Genomic DNA, 27,922 nt, shown 5'->3' on the forward strand with positions numbered 1-27,922 from the left:
AATCACTTTCATTTGCTTTGTCATTGTATTTGCTTTGTCATTGTATTTGCTTAAATGACATACAGTTAAAACAGGCACCTGCTAACCGACAAGTACAGCAATATAGGCTTACTATAGTTGACAAAAATAATGCCCACTACAAGCAGATAATATCTCCAGCAAGGACAGGCTGAGTCCCCAACAAATCATGTTTCAGAAAGGCAGGCATGGGACCACCCGGTGTTTTTCGGTCTTATATACAGTCATTCTGAAGTCCCTCTCTCCCTTCTCTCCTGCATCACTCCCTGTGTCCCTCAGACCCCACTCTCAGCCCATCTCTCAAGTCACCGAAAATGCTTAATCCACAAAGATGGATCATATATAAGATCTTATTTTAAGTGATCAAGGTCTAAGCACACAGTTTTCTGACTGACTCTATTAGGTCTTTAACATCTTTAATATATGATTATTAAGAGTGCTGTAAAACCCAATAGGAGATGGGGTGCTGTGTCCTATGGGACTCCTCCAATGAACCAACCTCCAAGTCCTCAGTAAACTCACACAGAGAAAAACAGAGTTGTAAGTAATAAACGTAACAGGCCTGGCACATTTAATAATTACTTGCAAGAGAAACTGGAACCAGGATGCATAGAAAACAACCTATTTCGAATTAGATTTTCATTGGCCAAATCATCCTCATCCAACTAATGGAATTCCCAAGGCCGTTTGATGTGTGTTTGTTACCAGCATTCTGAGGCACTCTAGAGTGACACTCAGAACCATACCCTACTTCCCAACAAAGCCAAATGTCTCTCCCAAAGGACAGTCCATGGTCCACGCCAGGGTGTGCATGGAGGGCAGGGCCAAGTCATTCACAGGCCCCAGGGCCAAGTACAGCCCTCTGACAAGTCTAATCTGCTCCACTGAGAACATGCCTTTCGTTTTTCCACTTTGGGTGGCAATTACAATCTCTTCCCAGTTATGGGAAATGGAAAAATGTACTAAGTATAGCTTATTATTTTAAATAAAGTCAAGAAGAGAGGACGAAAGCAAAGTACATGAAACAAAAAGCAAATATAATATGAAAAACCTGTGTTGTTTTTGGGTTTTAGAAACAGAAATCAACAGATTCTTTAAAACCAGTTAATCTTAAACAACAGTGTAGTTCTACAACCATGTTGGAAATTCCTTCCTAACCATAACTCAAAATCCAGAAGCGACAAAAGAGAAGACTGATAAATATAACCACATAAACATCAAAAACTTTAGCCTGGTAAAAATCAAAGTTAAAAGACAAATGACAAAAACTTGGAAACAGTATTTGCAAGTTTTATCACAAAGTCTACTTCCCTAATATATAAACTGCTCCTAGAAATCCACGAGACACAAAAAGTGCAACAATCCACAAATACAAACGGCTCTTAAAATCTTATGAAAGATGCAGAACCTCACTCATAATAATAAAAATGTAGATTAAAACTACATTTAGATTTCACTTTCCACCTATCAGGTGGGTAAACTCCAAAAATGTGATAACATGGCCTCTTGCTGAGGATATGGCAAAACAGGCACCCTCACCCACTGCCAATGGGGCTTGCACTGGTACAACTCCCAGGAAGGGCAACTTGGCAATGTCAACCAACTACAAATGCATATACTCTTTAACTTGATAATACCAATTCTGGGAATTTATCCTAAAGGCACACTTGCATGTAATTAAGTGCAATGAAATTAAGTGAAATGAAATATTCCCTGTATTTTATTTGTATGTTATTACATTACAACAATTAACATTGTTATTGTATGTTATAATGTTGTTGTAACATTATTATACAAATAATATTGTATGCTACTCGTATTTTGTTTGTATAAGCAAAATTTGGAAATAAGTCAAATGTTCATCAATAGAGGACTGGTTCAATAAATTACAGTACATCTATTAAATGGGAGACCAGACAGCTATAAACAGGAGGAGAGGGGAAGTGAACGGAGAGGAGGAAAGAGGAAGGAAGCTTTCTATGTGCTGATGTGGAAGGATCTCCAAGACATATTAAGTATAAAAACTTAAGTACCAAAACCAGACAAGGACAACACAAAAAAAGAAAATTACAGGCCAATATCACTGATGAACATCGATGCAAAAATCCTCAACAAAATACTAGCAAATCACATACAACAATACGTTAAAAGGATTATACACCATGATCAAGTGGGATTTATTCCAGGGATGCAGGGATGGTTTAACATTCGCAAATCAATCAACGTAATACACCACATTAATAAAATGAAGACTAAAAATCACATGATCATCTCAATAGATGCAGAGAAAGCATTTGACAAGATACAGCATCCATTCATGATAAAAACCCTGAATAAAATGGGTATAGAAGGAAAGTACCTCAACATAATAAAGACCATATATGAGAAACCCACAGCTAATATCATCCTCAATGGTGAAAAACTGAAAGCTATCCCTCTAAGAACAGGAACCAGACAAGGATGCCCAATGTCACCACTCCTATTTAACATAGTACTGGAAGTCCTAGCCAGAGCAATCAGGCAAGAGAAAGAAATAAAAGGGATCCAAATTGGAAAGGAAGAAGTGAAACTGTCACTATTTGCAGATGACATGATTTTATATATAGAAAACCCTAAAGAATCCACCAGAAAACTTTTAGAAGTAATAAACGAATATGGTAAAGTTGCAGGATACAAAATCAACATACAAAAATCAGTTGCATTTCTGTACACTAACAACGAAGTAGCAGAAAGAGAAATTAAGAATACCATCCCATTTACAATTGCAACAAAAAGAATAAAATACCTAGGAATAAACTTAACCAAAGAGGTGAAAGATCTGTACACCGAAAACTATAAAACAGTTCTGAAAGAAATTGCAGAAGACACAAAGAAATGGAAAGATATTCCGTGCTCTTGGATTGGAAGAATTAACATAGTTAAGATGTCCATACTTCCTAAAGCCATCTATAGATTCAGTGCAATCCCTATCAAAGTTCCAACAACATTTTTCACAGAAATAGAACAAAAAATCCTAAAATTTACATGGAACAACAAAAGACCCTGAATAGCTAAAAGAATCCTGAGAAAAAAGAACAAAGCTGGAGGTATCACACTCCCTGATTTCAAAATATACTACAAAGCTATAGTAACCAAAACAACATGGTACTGGCACAAAACAGACACACAGATCAATGGAATAGAATCAAAAGCCCAGAAATAAACCCACACATCTATGGACAGCTAATCTTTGACAAAGGAGCCAAGAATGTACAATGGGGAAAAGAAAGTCTCTTCAACAAACGGTGTTGGGAAAACTGGATAGCCATATGCAAAAAAATGAAAGTAGACCCTTACCTTACACCATACACAAAAATTAACTCAAAATGGATTAAAGACTTGAATGTAAGACCTGAAACTGTGAAACTTTTGGAAGAAAACATAGGCAGTACGCTCTTCGACATCGGCCTTAGCAACATATTTTCAAGCACCATGTCTGACTGGGCAAGAGAAACAATAGAAAAAATAAACAAATGCGACTACATCAAACTAAAAAGCTTCTGCACAGCAAAGGAAACCATCAACAAAATGAAAAGACAACCTAACAATTGGGAGAAGATATTTGCAAACCATACATCTGATAAGGGCTTAATCTCCAAAATATATAAAGAACTCAGGCATCTCAACAACAAAAAAACTAACAACCCAATTAAAAAATGGGCAAAAGACCTGAACAGACATTTCTCCAAAGAAGATATACAGATGGCCAACAGACACATGAAAAGATGTTCAAAATCACTAACTATCTGGGAAATGCAAATCAAAACTATAATGAGATATCACCTCACCCCCGTCAGAATGGCTATAATTAACAAGACAGGAAACAACATGTGTTGGAGAGGATGTGGAGAGAAGGGAACTCTCATACACTGCTGGTGGGAGTGCAAACTGGTGCAGCCACTATGGAAAACAGTATGGAGATTCCTCAAAAAATCAAGCATAGAACTACCATATGATCCAGCTATTCCACTGCTGGGTATTTATCCAAAGAACTTGAAAACACCAATTTGTAAAGGTACATGCACCCCTGTGTTCATTGCAGCGTTATTCACAATAGCCCAGACTTGGAAGCAACCTAAGTGCCCATTAAGGGATGAATGGATAAAGAACATGTGGTTTATATACACAATGGAATACTACTCAGCCATAAGAAACGATGAAATCCAGGCATTTGTGACAACATGGATGGACATTGAGGGTATAATGCAAAGTGAAATAAGTCAGAGGGAGATGGTCAAATACCATATGATTTCCTTCATCAAGTAGTAGATAACAACAACAATAAACAAACACATAGGGACAGAGATTGGATTGGTGGTTACCAGAGGGGAAGGGGGGAGGGAGGAGGGTGAAAGGGATAATTTGGCACATGTGTGTGGTGATGGGTTGTAATTAGTATTTGGGTGGTGAACATGATGTAATCTATGCAGAAATAGAAGTATAATGATGTACACCTGAAATTTTTACAATGTTATAAACCAATGTTACTGCAATAAACAAAAAATTTAAAAAATAAATAAATAAATAAATAAATAAAGCAAGGTGCAGGAAAATGGGTATAACACCTTTTGGATAACCAGAGGGTGGTGATGGTTAATATATTTTCGAACTTGTTTATTAGTGCATAAGGAAATTCCAGAAAGACAGAAGAAACTAGTAACAGTGACTGTGGGGACGGGGGCAGCGACAGAGGGAGGAGAAGCAGACTTCTGAATGAACACCTTTTGATAATTGATTTTATTTGTGAATCCTGTGATGATATTACCTAATCAAAAAATAAAATAATAGTTTTTTAAACACGACATGACAGCTGTCTTTCATACCAGACTCTGTATCAGCAAACTGAGGCATAAGAAGACTGAGTCCATCTTCCTCAGATGATTCTTTTGTCTCCTACATCGTTTACCCTTCCCCATCCTCAGGGGATCCTTAATATCCCCTTACAGTACTTGGTGTACCAATCCTCTATCCTCAAGTCTATTTCTATGACAAGGAGTTTCAGAAAACGGAAATCATTCTTGAACATCGTAATCTGAAACAAACAGATGGAATCCATTTTCCTAAATCTGCACTAGGTAAACCTGGAAAAGCTGAAACCTCTTACAATAATCAAATAAGAGTAGCTGGTTGATCTCAGTGCACAAGGGTGAATGTGAAAGATAACCACCTTCCCTAGCCTCTCCGTCAGCACTTTTCCAGGTGGTCTGATCCACAGCCTGCACTGTGCCAGACCGCCAGGAATATCTAAGGTCCAATGCCTTGGACAACATCAACCAAGACTGGAGCTGAACATGGAAACCTCAAAGCTGCCCAGAGGTCCTGGTATGGAGAGCCTCTGTGCTGGGGTCCAAGACGATCCACCTGAATGGAGATGCCTGGATCCACCCTTGCACAATATACAACTGTACTCAAACCCTTCTAGCTATTTACCTTTACCTAAAAATTTCCAGAAATGACTTCCCCTGGTGACAAACTGCACTGTCCAACAACACTCAGGCCATAGTTTTTGCAAAACTCCTTGGCCTCTGTACAATCTAAGCTGGTTCCTTCTTATTGTATCTTATGGAGCAATTAGGACCATTTTAATTCTTTTACTATTTGAACCTAACGCTCATCTATTTAAACCCTTTTATCAAGAGATCCATAGAACAATACATGTGCTTCCCATTCACAAGAGAGTTTTGTTTTGTTTTGTTTTGTTTTATTTTTATTTTTTAGCTTCCTTCCTCTTTTGTGGCATCTTTGGGAATGAGGAGCAGGAAGGTTAGTTTAGAAACATCTAGCTCACGTATAAAATAACTCCTTTTTCCATTTATCAGAAGCTAAGTCCTCAGAGGGCAAAGTTAATCTATTTCCCCCTCACTGGATATGAGAAGACACGTGCATAACCCCAAGACAGCCAGCCAGGCATCAAGACCCCGTATGGCATGCTGTCTAACACATGCTCTCCTTATGCTGCACTCCCGCCTGCCTTGTGCCTTTACTGTTGGCAACTCTAGGGTCAGTTGAGCCGCCAGAGTGAGACAGCCATACATTGCTGGAGAAATCGAGAGAACCAGTCTATTCATTAAAGACTACCTCCAATAAATCTTTCTAAAAAGAAGGAACCAAAAGCTTTCCTTTTGGACCATGGCCAAGTTCTCATTTTACAGTCAGCAGCAGGCCCCAGCACTCCAAAACAGAAACAGTAACTGCATATTTTCCTCTTTGCCCTCTGCAGCTGGAAAGCAAGCATGAAGTCCTGACAGAGAGACCACAGGGGGCCTCCAGGAGCCTTCTCATCTGCCTGCCCCATTACAAGAACCACTGCAAACATTTTCCTTTCATTCTAGCAGTATAAATTCCCAAAATGCACTCGTCTGCACTTGGCTTGGCCTCCATGCACATCAGTAAATATATAAACCAAAATTGTGAAATATCTTCCATAAATAACACTGAAACAGGTAAAACAATGTAAGCCTCCTTCACTCATCCCAAAATTACCTCTCCTCAAGTACCACTTCCCTCAGGTAGCATCAATCCTTCTTTAAAAAGTTGCTTTTAACACTTTTCTTGGAAACTAAATATCATCTCAGCAAGCTGTTACTCCCTTCCACAGAGCTGCTGAAAACTAATTGAGCTGTAAACAGCAGGTTTGGCAAACTTTGTCTACAGAAAATCATTACTCTCATAATGGCATTTTAGAGGTCTCCACAAAATTACATTTCCAAATGAAATAAAGCCAGTTCCCAAACTGGGCTGCACTGGAACAAGGAAACAGCCAGAGACAGCAATGAATTACAAATGGCATGCTAATTACCAGTCTACATCCAAAAATAGCTCAAGATTCAGGATTTTTGTTGTTGTTGTTAAAATAACTATAGCCTTTATTCTAGGGTTGGGCAAAAGCATTTGATTTATTCAAATGCTTCAGCTTCTCAACATAAAAATATGTACTTATATGGGAGGGAGGGAGCAGAGAGCAACTTGGGGGGCCAAGACATGAGTCCTCAGAGACAACAGTGGGCAGTCAGGGGAGAGCTGACTACCAGCTCTCAGGCACGTCCACTAGCATCACAAAACCCACTCTGCGTGGCTGACGGAGGGGGAGGCCTCTCCTGTTTGCCCTTAGTGGCACCCATCTAGACTCTACAGAGAAAGAAAGTGGACAGAGGAAACAAAGTTTCTGCATAGTGTCGTTAGTATGTTCATCACTTATTCTGTGGTAGGTGAATGACCAGCAACGGTGCCCAGAGTTGTACAGAGTTTAGGTTACAATCCTGCCTTAAAGAAATTTATAATCTGCTAAAGAGAAAAACAGGAAAAAGTGTATGAGCACAACAGAAACATGGTCATTTCATGCCACTGCCCTTGGTTCACTAAGGATAAGAGGAGCATCTCTCTCTGCATGTGCAAGTTCAGCTCAAGAGATAAATACGCCACCCGAGGTTCCTATTTGCACTGCGTATGGAGAGAATGGCCTACAAGGTTTAATTTCAGAATTTGGAGTCTGAGCCTTCTTTAGAGACTAACCCCTTCACCCCGCCCCAAAACTCAACCTTCTGTCACCTTATTACCCCTCTAAATATGTTCCATCCTCCTACCCCTGCTCTCAAATTCTAGATGTTCCAGTGGGAAGTCTCCTTCAAGGTCATCTGGTCCAGCAAAGGTTCCTCCAGGCTTAAGGGAGCTGTAGGAAAAGAGTGTTCTTGGGTCAAATAAGTTTAGGAAATTCTGGGTTAAACAACACTAAGGTTTTCTTTACTGCAGGACTTCTCAGAGCCTCTAATATGCTAAAGGTACATTAAGAATCTCCAAGAAAGGGATATAACAGGCAGCATTTATAAACTTGGCTAACTGGAAAATCTTTTCTTTTGCCCACCTCCTAAGACTACTATTCCTCTGAACACACACTGGGCCAGGCTCTAGGCCCACCTTCTCCGTCAACTGTTGGGCAAACATTTGCTGAGCACCTACTCTATCCGGGCACACACTGGGTGCTAAAGACATAAAAACAGGAAAGACCCGTATTCCTCCAGGTACTCACGGCTGAGGATTCTGAGTCTATTAAAGGTGTGCTGCTCAAAGTCATGCAGCTAGTTACCAACTGGTTTCAGAGCTCAAACTAGCTGCCAGCTCTCAGTTCACCACACTTTCTTCCTTACCATACTCCATCTCTGATCATAAGGTGTTCAGCCTTAGAAATGTAAGATCAAGACAGAGGTCTCCAGAGAGAAGTCAGCAGCAGCCTAGATCCCTAATTAAAATAGAACATAATGAATTCCCTTTGTCCACTTGAACAATCCTGTTTAGTGTTAATACAATCAAGGAAGTCTTGGGTAAGGTGGTTGATAATATAAAAACGAAATAAAGATACCAAATTCCCTCATCCTGCTGTCACTCAAGTTTTCCTCTAATGGCCAATTATCACACACCACACAAAAAATAAGCAGAGATGGGTCCAGGCATCTCCAGTGGGACAGGCCTAAGAAAAGAGCTAACCACACGAGGCATCTACATCACCCAATATATGCACCAGCCCCCACACCACAGCCCTCCCTTGGAAGAGGGGTCATGGCTGACTCTGAGAACACCATGTCCTTAAGACAAAAGGCCATCAGAGCAGAGCCTGCCCCTCTCATTCCTGCCTGAGGTTGGGCAGGCAGGGGTAGGTGGGAGTGTGCGAAGAAAAGCCACAGTCTCCCCTCTGTGCCCTTCACAAGCCCCACCTCTAAGAAAGCACTTGCTGAGCCTTAAAACGATGGCTGTCTAGAGATAAGAAAGGACGGGAAGCCGCAGCTAGGGAGGGCAGAATTCCTCGAGAGCCAAGACTTATCAGGCACTGGGTAGAGCCAGATGGGTTGTGACCAGCTGTTCCTATTTCCAGTACATTCTCCCAAGTGCAGGCATTCTCTCTCCAGAGCCAGCAACTTAACCGTGAGAAGCTGATCTGTGTAGACACCAGGTGAACACAGGTAGGCAGCCTTTCAACACACCCCCTCTTCTGAGGGGAACAACATCCTCCAGGAGCCCAGGGGCACTGGACTCCCTTTTGTTTCTACACCCATGCACAGGGACCCTAAAATACCCTTTACTACCAATACCCTTCATCACCAAGAGTATCTGTGTGGAGGTCGCAGGTCTGAACAGTTCCCTGAAATTCACTTGTAATTGTCAGGCCAGCCTGGTCTCCCCACTGAAAGCTAAAAGTTGCATCACAGAGGACTTTTATCTCGAATTCCGGACTAACTCAAGAGTGCTCTAGCCCCAGTTCCACATGTCTCTGGCCCATGTAGTCAGTTACTTGGGCTTTTCTCTGAAGTGGGGAGATTGTGGTAGGGGATCTTACCCACTTAACATGATGCTGTGAGGAAGAAGTAGGTGTTCCAGAAACAAAACTCTAAAGAAAGCTTTAAAAATGCTTTTGCTTCAAGATATCCAGCAGGCACACCATAAACTTGAAAAGCTCCACTACTTCTATTAAAATTTGTTAATTTACAGAAAGAAGAGTCTGGCCCAGCCACTAATCTTTCACAATCGCTCACACATATCCACCATCCAAGGCAGTGGGATGCAGCTGATTGTGAAGTTCCTAGACTAACCTGGGCTAGTTTATAAAAATGATCTTCACTTTTCAAAGGAAATAACTCCTACTTTTTTTTAACTACAAATGTCACTTGAAATGCCCACGCATTACATAAAATCATCACTCTAAACATTCTGTCCTAGAATTTCAGAGGAAATAACAAAGGCATCCCATGGCTATTTACCCCAGAATTTCAAGAATGGAGTAATTTTGGACAAGCCCATATGTTCAGACTACACATGACTTACTGACTTCTTCTTTCCAGAGCGTGACATTGGGGCCCGCTGATGTTGCCACCTGTCCAGGCCTTAGAACAATTCCAAGTTGAAGCAGCATGGACTTAAACTAGAGTGCTGCATCCCAGGTGCTCAGCAGCAAGTCCTGTCAATGCTGACCTGGCCCCAGGAGCTGTGCCCTGGAGCTGTTCTGATCAAAGTGCAATTTTATCCAAGTTCCCTGGCCCCCAGGCCCCAAAGGCCAATGAATTTCTACCAGATTCTACAGAATGCCAACTTCCTGTTGATAAATGCCAGGGATCTCTGCTGTCTTTAAAAGCTAACCAACCCCTCACTTTTGCAATATCTCACCCGGGGACCAGAGTCCTGCCCCTGAACGTGGCAGAGAGGTTGCCCCTCCACAGTCACCTGGCTCCCCTACGCCAGGCCACTCACACGAAGGTGCCCCTGTGTGGCCCACTGCATGCCTGCTCCAAAGAGCCCTCCTGGTCAACACCTACAAATAGGACAGGTCCCACTCTACTTCCAGCTTTAATCCAACTCCTGGCCCCACTCCATATACCTTCTCTTCTGAACAATCAAAGAAAGGGCTATCGTCTTAGATACAACAGATAGGCCTGTCAGAGACTCTACATTAGACTTGAAATTCAGGCACCAATATCGTGGCTCTGGAGTTCAGGAAACCGATGTTTCAATGTTTCGATAAGTGGAACAGGTACTTCCCTTCAATCTGGTCCCCATGTTTACCAGGGAGCTCCAGTAAAAAGGGCTGAATTGTCTCAGCGTTCTACAGGACACTAGAGAAAGGGTTATGTGGCCTCTACTGGGCCGGAAACCACCAAAGAGACAGCGCCACCCAGCCCCTTTCCCTTCCACCCGCAGGTAGGCAAAGCAAAGGCCCCTCCAAGTTGTAGAGACCCTCAGGGCCCCAGAGTCACTCAGTCCCAATATCCCCTCCTATGAACATTCTCCCACGGCCAGCCATGGGGGACTGGGGACTTCTCTTATCAAAGAGGGTGGTAATTTCCTTTCAGACCATGCAGAAAAATGAAAAAGAAATGCCCAGGAGAGAACATCAAGCAGTGACTAGTGCACCATGAAAGACCAGGCACTTCTTGGACAATATCTCCCTCAACTTGACAAGAATCCTATGTGAGTTTAAGGTATTATCGTATTTTACAGATGAAGAAACTGAAATCCAGAGAAGTGAAGGAACTCACCCACGGTCACATAACTAGTAAATGGTAGGTCCAAAAATCAAACCCAGGTCTGTCTGTCTCCAAAGATCATGAACTTTTCACATAGCCTCGTGTATGTGATTGTGACCTTGCAGAAAGCACATATTTAAAAATTTTTTTAAATATTAAGACTGAAAAGAAATGCACAGAAAGGAAAATAGACGTTATATGAAAATAATGAAACCATGGGACACTTTTGCCCTTTGTTTCTAAATTTTCTTGCTTTTATTATTTTAAAATGTTTTAAATTAAATAATAAAGTGTTGTTTATAAATCAAAATTGCATGTATATCAGTGAAAGAGTACTTCTCATTAGTTCTATTATAATTTCTTAAAAAAACAAAATGGGGCCTGTCAGTCATCAGTGCCATTCACTGACGGGCACATGGAAGGCGAAGACCCCTGGCCACTCACAGTTAGAGGGGGGCATGTGATTGATCCTGGTCACTTCTGGGCCAGAGCCTGAAATTGCTGAGACAAGACTTTCCATCTATTACCTGAAACAACAACATAAAGATACTCTTCCCACTTGGACCAGACCACTATCATAACTCACTAAGTATACAATGCTAAACATTTCAAGGTGCCAGTCGATCCTTTAAAATTTATTCTATTTCTTCTACAAGTTTAAGCTTACATACAAGCCACCTGGATATGTAAGGCTATGTTTAAATGTTACTAGCAGTCCTGGGTGACATCACAACTACAGGCTGACTTGCAGGGAGATGGTGACGAAGCCCTGTGCCCACACCAGGGCTTCCAAACATAGGAACCACTGGTTTTCCATGGTTCAGACTCCGGCACAGTGTGATCTCTACATGTACGGCCTGATAGGGGAATAACTCTACAAAAGGAACCCTACAGAAGAATCAACTTTCAAGTTTCCCTAGTCATGAGATCCATTACAGCTTTCCAGGATGCTAGGCACATTATGCGAGGTTACACGTGTTGGTATTTCGAGGGCAAGCCTTTGTATGAGGTAAAATTTCAAGCAACACAGTAAATATCTCAAGTTTCTACAAAGTCCAGATGCGATAGGGGGCCTCACTACGTTGATACTTTTGTTGAAGCAACTTCTCCTAGAAAAGCTGTTCGTTTAATTCCTCAGTTGCAAACAAAGATTCCACAACTCATTTCTTTCAGGGCAAGAAGAGATTACCTACAAATCAAATGCTTCATTTTCACTGTGACTGACTACTACGAAATATTTATGCACCTCCCTAAAATCTGACCAGCTAGTGACCAAAGTGCTCTTTGTTCCTGAGCATTTTCTAATGGCTAATGAAAAAATCTGATGGAATTCACTTTTATATCCATTGAGAGTACATACTGACAATTTCTCAGCTCTTCAACTAACAATCTCTCAGCTATTCCATATGAGACCAAACTAAAAAGATAAATAATTTTTACTATTCTACACAATGGGCTGGCACTCAAACAAACAGGCAGGCTGTTCTAACATCAACTACGATGTAAAAAGTGTGCAACCAGAACTTTCCCAGAGACCACTAAAACTATCATTTTCAGCTGGCCTTAAAACATCCTTCATCCACATCCTCTGGTGTAGGATGAGGTCTAAAAGGGGCATAGGCTGCAGTGAAGAGCTCTCACTTCAAGGTTCACTCCATCACTTACTAAGGGTCTGACCTTTGGCAAGTCACTTAATTTCTCTGACTTCTATTTCCTCACTTGTAGCTGAGGTTTTTGAATATATTTGATGGCTTTGGTCCCTTTCAGTTCTAAATAAAGAGATATAATTTGCTCTCCTGTTAATATAGCAGCTGTAAACTACCACAGACCTCATCTTTTTGATGACAAAAATCTCTTGCTGTGTATTCAGATAGAGTGAAAATCTCTTTTTAAGAAGAGACCATTTATCATAATTACCTTTTATTTAAGCCATTTCTGGTCAGGTCCTTCTGATGTGCTCCCAGCCTACAGGCTCAAAGCGACAGTCACCTTGACCATCATCAGCCCTTTTATCATGCAGAAACTAGCATTTAACATGTACATTTCTCAGCTTACTTTATAGAATTAAATAGCCAGAGATAAAAACGAGACCCTCTAGCACAAATCTGTCATTCCAACTTCAGAAATAATTTAGCATGAATTAAGAAAGAGCTACCACTGAACTTTTTCTAAAGGACTCCTCCGGCCCAAACAAGACTGTGAGCCTGACTCCTACAAGATCCCTAAAGAAGATAGGTAGGCCTAGCTTCAGACAGTGCCATTAACATAGGATTTTCTGGGAATTAAAGCAAGGTAAAATGCAATATTAAAAAAGAGTCTAAAGGTAAAATTTTAAAGTAGCTTCAAAGGGTGATCAGCAGAGGTGACAATGACTAATGAGGTAATACCAACACCTGAAAATTCACATGCACTATGAAAAAAATGAAGAAGGAGGGTGACATTCATCCAAGACTTCTTACTTAGTGAGGCAGTCAGACTTTTTAAAAGAAAAAGTATTCTAAATTTGATTTAATCCAAAAATGAACCATAAGATAACTGTACTTCCATATTTCTTCTATGATGGCAACGAAGGGCTGGTATAATACAATATTCCAGTCCAGTGGAGCCAACTTATTTGTATATGATTTGCATATATTTGCATAACTTCCACATGAGTAGGTCTTCTCCTCAAGGATCTAAATTTAACTAAATAATTTCAGTATCTGTTCAGGGATGGTAGAGGGGAAACAGAAGCCATAAAATAATCACAGTCAAACTACTACTAACTTACAGAAAACACACACACACATACAATAACACATGAGATCAGCTATAGTTTGACTATATGGCAAAAGTTTCCCAGCAGTAACCTAGAAATAATGTCTCCTCTCCCTCTACCCACTCTACTAAATTAATATGTCCACAAAAGGATCAGTTTTCTAAAAACAGAAAACTGATTTAATTCTACAGTGGCCATAGAAGGAATGTAAAACTGAATTACAAGGAATGCCAACCCATGATCCAATGCTTCAAAGATTGTCAAAAAATTTCTAACTTTGCCAAGACCTAAACCAGTGATTTCAGGTTTATGTTTTCGCCACGTGTCCGTCTTAAAAGTTAAGAAGTCAACAGAGAAGGTTCACAGTATTCCTTTGATGGGGTGTCCAAGCCCCAGAACCAAAGCACATCTGTCTCAGGAGCATCCTCACTAACATCCAGAATTGATCCCAGAATCCATTCCCAAGTGTGCCCTGGACTGGAAAGATCCCAGATTGCTCTCCAGTGCCCTTTGCACCCCAGAATTACCAAGAAAGAAGTAAAGGGGTAGCAAATGAAAAAACCTGTATCAAGACTGTTGATCTCCCACAAAGTTGAAGGCAGTTTATTGCTGCCTCATTTATCGCAAAATAAATCCTCCGCGTAATAACCAGAAAACAATGTGCTGCTAAATCAGGTGGAGAACTAAATTAGGTGGAGAAAGCAGAAACCAAAAAATCTCCACTTTCCGTGTTTCATGATACTCAATCAACCATGTAAGTCTCTAATGCTTCCATTTCTTCACCTGGAGGCATGATTTTTAAAGGTTTTCAACATTTCCATTTTAAATTTTGGAGGAGAACTGGGCATGAGAAAACTTACCCCAAGAGTATCCTTTCTTTCTCAAAATGTACCGGAGATGATTCATTTCATTTGATATTGTAAAGAGTATCCCAAAGCCTAAAGACTGGAGAATGTCTAGAATAGTTCTAGATGCTAAAAAGATTTTATAACTCAAATTTCCCTGACCTATAGTCATTTCAAGCCACAATCATTTGAATTAGCTGGACAAAGCAGTAGAAATACAGTATGGGTCACAGAATCACAAAAATGCACAGAACCCAGGAATAACGTCAGCAGCCAATCCACAGATAATCTATGTTCACATCAAGGTACACCCGACATTGTTGTTGTTTGCCACATGCTTTTGAAACATCTAAGACAATGAACCAAGAAAAACATTAGGCCTTCAGAAATGCTTTATTACTATCTCCATCCACTCCACCATCCAAATAGTAGCCAAATAGCAGCCAAATAGCTCTTTGAGACCAGGAAATTTCTCAATCCCACACCACTTCCTTGTCACCTGCTGAGCCCTTGGACGGCACACAACAAATACATTAGGACTGACTAACCCCAACATCTAGCACTTCTTTTGATAGCCTAGAAGGGAAAATTTTGTTTTACTGGGACATTTTCCAAAATTTCATCTGACTGGCTCAAAAAGTAACCTAATCGGCTAGCCCATCAGATTTGGGGGTAATATTTCCCTGGTAAAAGGGAAACTCCCTATGCTGTGGCTTCTGCTTGGAAGACCGAATCTCAAGCATAAAAAGCACAATTTTCAAAAAAAAAGAATTATAACCTTACAAATGCAAAAGAAAATTACATTGGTCAGGAGATGGCACATTTTCATTCCTCAGAAACATTGCTTTGTTAAAATTCAGGAGTTCTTAAAAATAAATCACATTTATATTGAATGTAACTCTCATTTCCTGAGAATCTTAAGATCTTAGATGCTAAGGTTTGGAGTAAATCAGCTGTGATTCAGACCAGGCCAGTCCACAGAGTTTGCTGTGGAAGAAAGAAGGTTGAGCCTGTGATGAGGTGAAAGGTGCACGAGGGACCCAGGGACCTGAGTCGGGTCCTTGTAGCTCCATTTATAAGCTCTGTAACCATGAGCAAACTATTGCAGCTGTCTGAGCCTCAGCTTCTGCAACTATACAATTCAGTTAGTAAAAGGCTTGTGCCAGGACTAAATAGTTGCAATCACAAGTACTCAATAATTATTTATTGAATAAATAAATGAGCGAACGTATAAAATGAATGAAAAAACTAACAACTGATTTTGCCTTCAGGTGCCCCTCTTGGTGGCAGAGAGGGCTTTGCTGCTGATTATATCATTTATCGTTTTGTTTTCTGGAGCACAACAGATTGAGCCTCAGTCGGAGAGGTATAAAGACGTAAGCAAACACAGATCGGCTGAGGGAAGGGGGGGGCGGGGAGCAGTGGGTATATATGCCACTATTCAGACATACTCTCTTGAGGGGCTATTTTACTGTGACTCAGAGGCCCAAACTCCATCCAGTCTTGATAGTCCATTTTAGTTTCACTTAGGTTTTTATTGCCTATAAACTGAGAAAATACTTCAGAGTTTAGTTAGCCTCAGGAAATTAAAATCCCTGTGTATCACAACAGATCAGGATCTGGCCCCTGTGTGGGCATTGTCTCAAAAGCCATGGTACAGAGCCTGGTCTCCAGATTTGCTCACTAGTACTAGCAATGATGGCCTTATGTAGACTGTACCCTCTTACATTTTATAGGCCTACCTTAGAGGCAAAGGTTTGGTAGAAATCAGCTATGGTTTGAATTTAGGAATAAAAGACTTTTTCATTTTTCTGGTATACTCTAACTTCTAAGAATATATCCAATGCTTGACTTCTAATTAGTTTTATATCTCACTAAGTGTTTTGCTGCTGTCCACAAATAAGGAGTAAGTCACACATCTGATGGTGGACAACAAAACTCTTTCAAGATACCCTGATTTTGCTTATCAAAAAAGAAAATATGCACATACTAGTATAGGAATAAGGCATAAAAAGATACCTAATGGGGCTGGATCAGTAGCGGTTAAGTCCGCGTCCTCTGCTTCAGCCCGGGGTTCACAGGTTCAGATCCCAAGCTCGGACCTACACACTGCTTATCAAGCCATGCTGTGGCAGGCATCCCATGTATAAAATTGAGGAAGATGGGCACAGATGTTAGCTCATGGCTAATCTTCTTCACCAAAAAAAAAAAAAAAGATACCTAAAACAAACCCAAATCTTTTTTTTTTTTTTTAAGAATATCTGTCTGGAGAATAAATTTTAAAAAAGAGAAAACTGAAGAAAGCAAATAAATGGAATCCTTAATAGCTATCAATTCCTCTGGCCAATAAAAAACTGGATAGTGTTCTAATGGCTTCAGGATTATTTTATCCAGAATAAGTTAGATATGCACGGAGGTACATGTTGAGATAGTAGGAGAATATAAACAAAATCAGATTAATGAAAAGGCTGCTGCTACAAATTCTTAAACTGACTATGTTAGTTAGGGTTCTCCAGAGAAACAGAACCGATAGGATACATACACACACACACAGAGAGAGAGAGAGAGAGAAAGAAAGAGACTGATTTATTATGAGGAACTGGCTCACCCAATTACGGAGGCCAAGAAGTCCCATGACTATCTGCAAGCTGGAGACCCAGGAAAGCCAGTAGCGTAATTTCAGTCTGAGTCCAAATGCCTGAGAACCAGGGGAGCCAATGACGTAAATCCCAGTCCAAGGGCAGGAGGAGACCAATGTCACAACCAAAGCAGGCCAGCAGGAAGCAAAATAGGCAAATTCATCCTTCCTCCACCTTTTGTTCTATGTAGGCCTTCAACAGATTGGATGATATCCATCCACACTGGGGAGAGCAATCTACTTTACTGAGTCCACCAACTCAAATGCTACTCTCAGATGGAAACACCCTCAAAGACACACCTAGAAATGTTTAATATGGACACCTCCTGGCCCAGTCAAGTTACAAAAGTATTGGGTCGCTTTTCTACGGAAAACCATGGACAGGAAGGAATCCCCAGTTCCTCTTTCTCTTCAAGGATCATGGCACTGAGGTGCCTGAGAATCACAGGGAAACAAAGTCATCCAGTCTGATAATAATCAGTGGTAGGAATGGATGCCCCCATCAACAAAGAGGAGGCCCATCAACTGTTGGGGCCCTGCTTTCTCCTCCAGCCACATTCAGTTGGAAAGATTGAAGATCTTCCCCAGGGATATAGCTCCACCCAGTTCCTGAGCCCACCACATCTATCAATTCATAAAAACTCTACAACTGGCCGTGGGAAAGGTATACACACAGGGCCGGGAATCAGTCTTGCTGTCCTAAACTGAACATACAGAATGTCCCAGTGGTTCCCCCAGAGCCTGCTACACTTCTCATGTGATCCCCCAATGTTCATACGAAAGGCTGAGACAGAGTGTGGTTCTTCTATTGGTAGGAGGAAGCCTATTCTTGAGCATGATTCTTCACCCTTCTAGGTTCAAGTACCCAACTTTAACAAAGAGTTTACAACTGGTGGTCTGTAATCCAGCTGTTCTCTCCATAATTCTGTCTCTCCACGGCAATCCCCATGGCTCAGGACTGCACACAGCTGGGTCTGCAGGTGAGCAGAGCTCTCTAAGACACGGACAGATGGACCCCAGATGATTTTACCAATGATTTACCTGTATTTTACTTTGCAAAGTATTAGAGTGGACAATTAGCAATTCTTAATCACAGTCTTATTTACGCTTTCTCCACTAAAAACTCAAGTTCCCAAAAAATGGAGTCAATGTTTTTTATCCAACTGTAAATTAAAGACAGATGACACTCCGTTTAAACTTAAGTGATCAGACAACTAATCAGCCAACTAGTAGTACTAAATCTTACTTATATTGACACATTTATGAATCCTTGAACAGTTCAATGTGCTGCAATCTACAATACTCTATTAATCCTTTCTAACACTGTAAAAGTCATCACAAATACTATTATATGCCTCATGTAATCTCTCATTCCCTCAGTTTTTCCATCTATACAATAGGGACAAATAAGAAAACAAATATGATGTGATTTAAGTCCCTAAGGAGTAAACCATTATGCACTCTGGAACAGAATTATTTTATTTTTAGAACTCAGAATAATATAATACAAGCTCAGAGCACATTTAAAACAACTACTAAACAGGTCTGGCATTGGGACCCTTATAGTAATGTGGAAAATACCAAGCAGTGGAGCATTCTGAATTGTCGCAAAGCAGAACAGAGCCTGAGTTCCTTATCAAGTCCAACTGCTATTTCTAAAAGCCCCCAACTGCCAAAATGTCCAAAGGCTTGGATGCTACTTTGTTTCCATAGTGTTTTAGTTCTTCTGCCAAAGCACCATACTTGTTTATTTTTTTCTAGGTGGTGTTTTAAATGCTTCTAACTAGGATAGTTGTATCAATAGGTCTTACTTAGTGTCATCAAAGTGCAGAAGGTATGGTCTATCATCAAAGTTGGTAGGATTAGTATAGCCCTTGATACACCTTGTAGCAATAGTTTCTGAAGCATTTGTCGTTCATAGTCACAATACAGTATTGTGCTAATTCCTTTACGGATCCTTTTTTTTTTTTTAAGATTATTGAAATTGTATTATGTCACCAACATTTTAGTGTGAAATAGCCAAAGTTGTATATCTGATCCTGTCATCAATTAAATTTTCCTTTGCTGTAAACTTGAGATAGTTTTAGTGTAAAGAATTCTAATGTGGAAGGTCAAAGAAAATCTTTCAATTTCAATAAACTCTTATCCTTTAAATAGATATGGAATAGACTCTATTGGTGTAATTTGGGCTAACATGATGGACGGTGGCTAAAAAGAGATCATTTCACTTTAGTTATCTGAAATTGAGGTTGGGCCATTTGCCCATTTTATTCTGGGTTATATTCTACTTACATTTAGTTAAGGAATTATAAAACTGCTATGTTTTATCAATTAAAAAAGCCCCACAGAACACAATTAGAATTGCTACAGAAGTAAGTCTTCAGTTCAAGATGTGAGAGGAATATAAATTGATAATTGTTCCCATTCCATCTTCTTCATGGAATAATTATTTTGGAGATAATGATAATAGTACCTGGTCATTTATCTGATGGCTTCTAGGTCTATATTAGATTTTCTAAAACCTCTAAAAACTCAAACGATTAAACTAAAACTAGCAATACAGGTACATTTTGCCTTAATCTCTTTGCCTCCTTTGATATAAGGTTTTTAACATTTTCTCTGCATTGAACCAATGTCATCAGTGTTTCTTTTTAACTGATCTTGTATTAATTATTCTCAATTGCAGGAAGTTTATATTAATTACTAGCACTTTCTCTGAAATAAACATTCAATCACCTGATTTTAACTTAGACTAAGTCCACTCCTCATAATAAGTGTTTCTCCATTCACCCATACTAAGTTCCACATGAAATCAGAATAGTAACGGTAATAAGAATTTGGTCGCCCCGCTCCATAATATGAGAACAGATAGTAGAGAAAATGTATGAGCCCGCTCAACAAAGTTAAGTCATCACAGCCAGGGCATGAGACAAGACTGTAATGAGTATGCACAGGCCAAGAGAAGATTATTTATCCAAAGGATGTCCCTACCCCCTCACCCACCTTCCAAAGTGAAGCAAGGGCTCATTTCTCACATCTCTATATCAGATTCAACACAGGAGATATAGAACACAAAACCCATTTTATCCTTACCTTTGGTCATGTATTAATAAAGTAATATTCATTAAAATGCATTTGTGAAAGAAGATTGATTCCACAGCTTTTCAGTGTTCCCAATTTCTAATGGCAGAACATCAACAGCGAAATCTTTCCAATTGCATTTAGAGATGGAGTGATTTTTTTCCAGCTTCATTGAGGTATGACTGACAAATGAGGTTAAATTCTTAAAAGTACTTCTGAGTAGTTATAGGAAGAAGACAAGATATTAGCTCAGGGGATTTTGAAACCAGGAGCTCACTGGCTAAAATCACCCAAATTGAAGGCTGACTATAGTATGCACTATTTTGGGTAATTTTTTTAGATGATATATACAAGAGGGAGTGTGAGTTGCAACAGGTCTAAGGCATCCAGGTATAGACAGGAATACTTTGGATAATAGGTATACCAAGGGGAAAATCTCTGAGGATGTACTTATGAGTTAAAAGGATACACAGTACTAAATTTTAAAGCTTAACAACTGTTTTTTGACAACTCGTGAGAGACAGACAAAAACCTTCCAACAGAATAGATCATCATCATTATAATGAGACAAAGAAAGTTATATATTTGCGACCTTCAGGCCCTCGTCAGAAGACCTGCTCTCTTATCTGTTCTACATCTTTAGGATGATCTTGCTATATGCTGACGACCCTCAAATCTCCATCTTGTAGTCACAACCTCTCGCAGCCTCAGACTGATGTCTAACTGATCTCAAGCCATCTCCCCACAGATGTCCTAAAGGTGTGTGAGTCAATGATTCTCACCCTGAGTGAGTTCCACCTCCCAGGCTGCCTGCCTCTGCTCATACCACCTTCTCATTTACCCAAGACTGAAACCCAAAAGTCATTTTGGAATCCACATACACTCAATGGGCACACCCAGGGCCTCTCTGCTCCAGGCCCTCTTCTCTGTCACTGCTGCCTAGTTCAGGCCTTTTCACCTCTGCCCTGTAAGAGCCTCCTCACTATTCTTTCAGAAAGCTGGTCTTCTCAGCTTCTGTCTCTCCCTTCTATTCACTCCTACCCATGGCCACCAGACTCGACTTCCCTAAACACATATCTAATGACATCATCATCCCTGAAAAGCCCAAAATGGTACTCCTTACAGCACAGAACAATCTACGCACACCATTCAATTACATTATGGTCTGGCCCTAACTCTGTTTTCCAATCTTCTCTCTCTCTCTCACGTTCCTTCTCAAGCACCCTACACCCCTGCCACACTTGCTATTCCCCTAATTCACTGTTAGTTTTCTCACATCCATGCATTTGTGTGAGCCTTTCCCTGTGCTTAGAATGCTCTCTCCTTACATCTGTCCACCTGGAAAACTACAGTTCATGCTTTAAGATCCACTTCAAACGTCACCACCTCTGTGAGTGTATCCACAAACCTTCCTAGACAGGTATATACAGATATCTCTGCATTGGGACCCCTCAGCACAACACGCTGAGCACGGCACTGTGGACTATGAGCAAGGACATACTTGTGGGTCTTCTCCATCAGATCATGAGTCCCTCTGTAAGGCAGGGCCCACCATTTCCCATTCCCTTTTGTGCCCAAGTACTGTACAGAGCGCCCAGCACATAGCGGGAGCTCTAAATGTGTGTGTTAAAGATAAATTTTATCACAAATAGCTGGTCGTGATCCTTCTTTCCCATTCCTCCTCTTCTAACAACTGCTTCTTTGTCTTGGTGACTTATAAGCATCTTCATGTACTTTTGAAAGCCAAGGTCTGCCCAGATTGAGGCGAGCTTCTGTGTCCTCTCACATACTTGTTTTATTTCTTGATTTTATGTGGCATTTCATGCACTAAAAAAAATGGAGGCATAGCAGGTTGGCTCCTAAGGGTGAACCTACCCTCACAAGCTACCATTCCACACAGAAGGCAGTGGAACGATTTGACACTGTAAACTTAACATGAAACCTTCCTACTGCATATGATTGTTAGAAATCATTCCAGTAAAAACCTTGCAGAATTCTTGTCATAAATAGTGTATTATTATCCTTAAAAGATCACAACTTAAAATTTTTCCAATTTTCAGGAAAAACAAGACTTTGACCAGAAATTTTCCCATTTTTCCATTTCTTCACATTTTCTGACAGTCGCCCCTATCAGCAGCCCCGACAACACAACAGCAACCTGAAGGCAAAGTGGGTTGTTCCTGGAAGTTGGTTATTTGGCCCTACCAGGAGTCTTGTCTAAAGAATAATGCCTCACTCAGAAACATGTACTAGAGGCTTCCTGGCCTCTAATGATATTTATTATCTCTACAATAAAGTATAGCTCTCAGTTCTATTCCGTCTTTTACTTTCCTTTAATTAGTTCATATTTATAAATCTTGCAGTTTCAAGTAGACCACCTCCACAGTTCAATATACTATTCTTTTGGATTCCTAATGGTGTCTAACTGAGAGTGTGCTTTAAAAAAATAAGTTTTGGGAGTTTAAAAAAAAATGAGGCTACCCAAAAGAACTGAAAGCAGAGACCTGAAGAAATATATTTGGACACCCATGTTCATAGCAGCATTATTCACAATAGCCAAGAGATGGAAGCAAGCCAAGTGTCCACTCGACAGATGAACAGATAAACAAAATGTAGTATATCCATACAACGGAATATAATTCAGCCTTAAAAAGGAAGAAAATTCTGACACATGCTACAACATGGATGAACCTTGAAGACCTTGTGCTAAGTGAAATAAGCCAGTCACAGAAACACAAATACAGTAAGATGCCACTTATATGAGGTATCTAGAGTAGTCAAGATCACAGAGACAGAAAGGAGAACAGTGATTGCCAGGGGCTGGGGCTGGTGGGAATGAGGAGTTAGTGTTTAAAGGGTATAGAGTTTGAGTTTTTCAAGATAATCTGGGGATGGATAATGATGGTGGTCACACGACAGCGTGAATGCACTTAATGCCACTGAACTGTACACTTTTTTTAAAAATGGTTAAAACATACTGTTTTCCAGAGCAACTGTACCATTTTTTCATTCCCACCAGGAGTGCAAAAGGGTTCCAAATTCTCCATGTTATATGTATTTTACCACAATTCTTAAAAAAAAGAAGAGCATAACATTTAAGAACCAATTAAAGATCAAAAAATAGGTAACTGACTTAAATATCACAAAACTAAGTGGTAATAAGTGCTTCTAATGATGACTCGAAAGCACCCTTATATCTTGTAAAGCACTATAAAACATTTCACAAACCCACCTGGACCTGTGAAACAACTTTTTCTTACATGATTCAAGAATCTCAGCACATTTTCTTAGTTTTATGAAATCAATGGGGGTACAGAGAGATGAGGAGTGAAGTGATGGGACGTGCGGCAGTTGCCACACCAACACCAACACCACAGGAAGTAGAACTCTTGCCCAGTCACTGTACAGGGTAAATGCAGCTCAACCCAAGTCTGGAAATAATGCCAAAAGCATCACTATTATGGGAATGTAACGGCACAGGTAAAATATTAGAACAGAACAGAAACTGCATAACAGGTAACAGCTCTGGAACTTTAGTAACAGCTGTGGAACTTTAACAAAGTAAATGTAGACTCAGGTTGCAGAGTGTTTAGGAAGAGTCCTCCCTGCCCTACTGCCCCATCTCCAAAGTGCTGCCTTACATTCCACTCTGGAAGACAGAGAAGTGGCCGCCATAACTGACAAGCCCAGCAACACCATGGCTTCCCTGCTCCGCTAGCTACATCTGTGGACTCAATAGAAAAAATTCTGTTCCTAAGTAGGATATGCAGCCCAGGCAGTGTGAGCATCATTCCTGATCTGTTCTAGGCACTCTCTCCTACATGATCATTTGGCAGCTGTAATGCTCTGTATGTGTAAATTACCTGTACACTTATTCAGCAATCTTGTCTCCCAAAGACGACTGGCCCGGTCAGAGTGAAGGCACTGAATCAGTACACCACTGAACAGCCCCAAAGCCCAGGGCATGTTGTGAAAGCTGAGATGAAGCACTCGTTGCCTAAGGTTTCCTCTACTGTCCTCTGGACAACCGTGTCCCCTGACTTCCCTACCGTAATCCCTAGGCGCTGAAAAACGTGAAGAACCATGGCAAAGTAGATCCCAGGAAAGGAAGGAGGAAACTGTTTATTAAATGTCAGGCTGAATCCATACAGACCCCAGACACCCTGTGAGCAACAGGCACCTCTCCCAAGCACTGACCTTGCAAAGTTAACCAAGCATCACCAAGCAGCCTTCAGCAGGAATCATCCCCAAACACAAAAACAAGTATTATATGAAGTTCAAGAAGAAAGCCTACAAAGAAAGACGCCAGTGGAAACCTCCAACGGTCCCTTTTTGTGTTGTTAGGTTACACAATTTATAACTGGATTTCTCTTCTCCCTCTGCCTGTCCTCTTCAAATCCTGTCGACAATCCCCAATCCTGTCGACATCTCCCTCTGCCCACGCTCATTATACTTCCAAAATGACTTTTCCAAGTTAAATGAACTTCACATCTCATTCTCTACTACTGCAAATGCTCTTAACCTTTTTAGAGGTCAAAATCTTACTGAGAATCCCATCAAAGCCCTCACTTTCTCTGCAGGAACAGGCACAATTTCAAGGAATTCACATGTTTCCTAGGTCCCCTGGGGGTTAAAAACTTGTCCAGTGGCTGCCTCCTTCCATTTCCTTTCTGCATTGAATTTGAGAAACACTCAGGCAACCTACCTCCATTTGTAAGAACTATGTAACTGTAACAAATTTCAAGAATCCATGAGGACTCATTTTGAAGGGGTAGCCCATCCACCTTGCTGATATCAAGACTCTAAGGGGAGGTCATCTCATATAGGCTCAAGAGGTTCAGCCAGTCTGACACACAGCAGCCCTGAAGAACAGCCCCCTCCCAGATTATGATTCCTGCTCCCAGTGACGGCCCTCACACATGTACCAATGTGACTTTGTGGGGACCGCTGCGACTCAGTCTGTTACGACTGGCATCAGTTGCCACAGGCAGTCATCACAAGAACCTGACCTTGGTAAGCCATTTTACACTTGAGTGCTGTTCATCCGGGTGACACCAAGTGGGGGGCAGGGAGGCAGAAAGACAGACAGAGACAGTGCCAGAGTCTGCTGCCGGGCACTGCCCCCCACCCCACAAGCTGCAGAAGCTGCCTCATCCACAAAGAGAAACCAAGCCCATGAAGCCAAATTTTTGAGCTGCTGCTGAGAATCCCATAAAAAGCAATGCTATTTCTAACCTCCTGCACCACGGAAAAATACACACGCCACCAAGCAACCCAGAATCTCTGGAAGGTTTATTTTTATACTCTTCCCCACGCCCCCCACCTTTACCTCCCCCACAAAATTTTTAGGTGGAAAATTTGCTGGCTTTTTAGCAGTTTGACACTACTGTGCTAGGCATTGACTAATGAAGCTGCTAGCATGTTTGATTTTAAAGTGAAATGTAAATGTGTTTTTCTGATAAAACTCTGAATGTCTACTTAATGAGAAAATAATATAGTCTAATAATAAGACAGAATCCAACAAACGGGCAGAGAAAATTCCCCAGTTCCCAGGCCACAGACAGAAATGACAGAGGTAACAAGTTTCTCTTCCCAGCCTCTAAAGTGGTGTTCCCGCCTGCTAGCCTTCCTTCTCTGTGCTGCTGGCTTTTCCTAATTCAAAATTTGCACACAGCATCCTTGATGTCTTTGCTGAGTTTCATTTTTTTCTCAGTGCTACTCTTAACCTTAAAGTTGAAGAATGAGGGGAAAGCAGTGAGATGGAGCTCAGATCTGAGTCCCCTCAGTCTGCATTGCCATGGAGCAGGCAGAAGGGAGGGAGGAAGGAAGAGGAGAGAGAGGAGATGGGAGGATCTGAATGAGGCGTAGAGAACCCAGAAACTCTTCCAGAAGCCAAGGGGGACCCCAGAAGTAGTCTACCCAGGATTTGTCCCAGGACCCCTCCCACTGGGAACCTTGGCATCATTCCCCTGATGACAACCCGGAAGGCCAAAAAGGCACCAACCCACCACTGCCCAGCTTCTCACACAGATGGGAAGCCCTAGTGCAGCCCCTGATTGATCCTAGCCTAACTCTAAGACAGAGTTTAAATCCTCCTTCAAGTTAGGGAAACCCCAGCACAATATGGTCATTTACACCACAGCTCCAAATGTTTTTGTTCGATCACATTTTCACGGTTTAATCTATTTTATGGTACAGTGTCAAAGACACATCTGGAGAAAATAAGCATTATTTTATTTACCAGTGTAGACAGCAGGGACCTACACTCAAAGGTGATGGTTCTCCCAGCACTACTGATCCTCCTTGATTTACCTTAAAAGTTTAAATTTAACACAAAGACAGGAAGTTCAGGTAAAGGATGCATCACCTGTATCCAAGGTTATTTTTTAACTACTGGAGCATCTCCCCACTGGGACCACAGGTCTCACACTGGAACACTTTCACACAGCTCCCTGGTCCTCACCATCCACTTCAGATCCCTTAAGGACCTTGAAGGAAACCAAAAGGGAGGTGGGATTTTCCCCATCTGAAACCTTTCTCATCTACGAAGAGAGCCAACCAGATTTAAGTGGGAGGTTTCATTCTCTCACGAAGAAGACAGAAAATGGTGAAAAAAAGCTCGAATTAATGTTTTCTTCACCTACATTCCAGCAGCTTTGTGCTCAATCGAGTCACCAGCACCAGCATTCCACCACACCTGGCTCTAACAAGATGCCTCACGAAATTCCTCAACAAACCTCCTTCATCCTGAAAGAGGACAGAGAGATCTGCGCCTCTGCTCTCTCTCTTCCTCTGATCATGCCAGCACATGGTCCTTGGGTAAGAGACAGCATTTGGATGGAAAACAATAACTGACATTTTACTGAGCTCCTACTGTGCAGCAAATGCTGAATTAGGCATCTTCACAATAATTCCACAAGATAAATATTATCCCATTTAAAGATGAGAAAACCTAAGACTCAGAGAAGGGTAGGACTTGCCAGAGTAACAATGTGAATAAAAGTGGCAAGGACAGAATTTGAACCAAAGGCCATGTTTCTGACTACACCTTACAAATGTGATATGACAAAGAGAGATCTGTCTTCAGATTTATCGAAGAGGTTAAAATTTAAAAATACACTTAATAACAACCTGGAAACGGGGACCCAACCCCATTTTAAAACCAAGTTCAAGAAAATCCACTGTACAGTTAAGAGGCACATTCTGCAGTCAATGCAAAAATCCAGACCTCCTTGGGCATTCCCAGCCAAGCAGACGGAGCAGAGTGGTAATGCCACCTGTCCATCTTATCAACACTTACGAATGTCTCACAGTCCAGCTGTGAGCTTCAAGGGACAGAATTTTACAAGTAACAGAGCAAATATAAATTCCAGGACAGTCAGCTGTAAGAACCTATTTTAGAGGTGCGAAAGTTCTTACCTCAGAATCCAAGCATGTGCCTGACAAGGACCCGAGATGCACAAAGCAGACAGGGATCTGTTCTTTAACTGCTCTGATGTTCAGAAGGAGCAACGTAGCTTTGTATTTAATTTAA

The 27,922-nt window shown here is 41.0% G+C and overlaps 1 protein-coding gene across 1 annotated transcript in view; it reads right to left on the reverse strand.

Annotated features, from left to right (window-relative positions):
• Window positions 1-27,922, reverse strand: part of LDLRAD4 (low density lipoprotein receptor class A domain containing 4) — a 392,230-nt gene that overhangs the window by 360,244 nt on the left and 4,064 nt on the right. The gene's annotated exons all lie outside the window — the stretch shown is intronic.

This window comes from Ceratotherium simum, chromosome 14 (genome assembly GCF_057802395.1).
Source record: "Ceratotherium simum simum isolate JZ-2026a chromosome 14, ASM5780239v1, whole genome shotgun sequence".
In the NCBI taxonomy this organism is placed as follows: domain Eukaryota; kingdom Metazoa; phylum Chordata; class Mammalia; order Perissodactyla; family Rhinocerotidae; genus Ceratotherium; species Ceratotherium simum.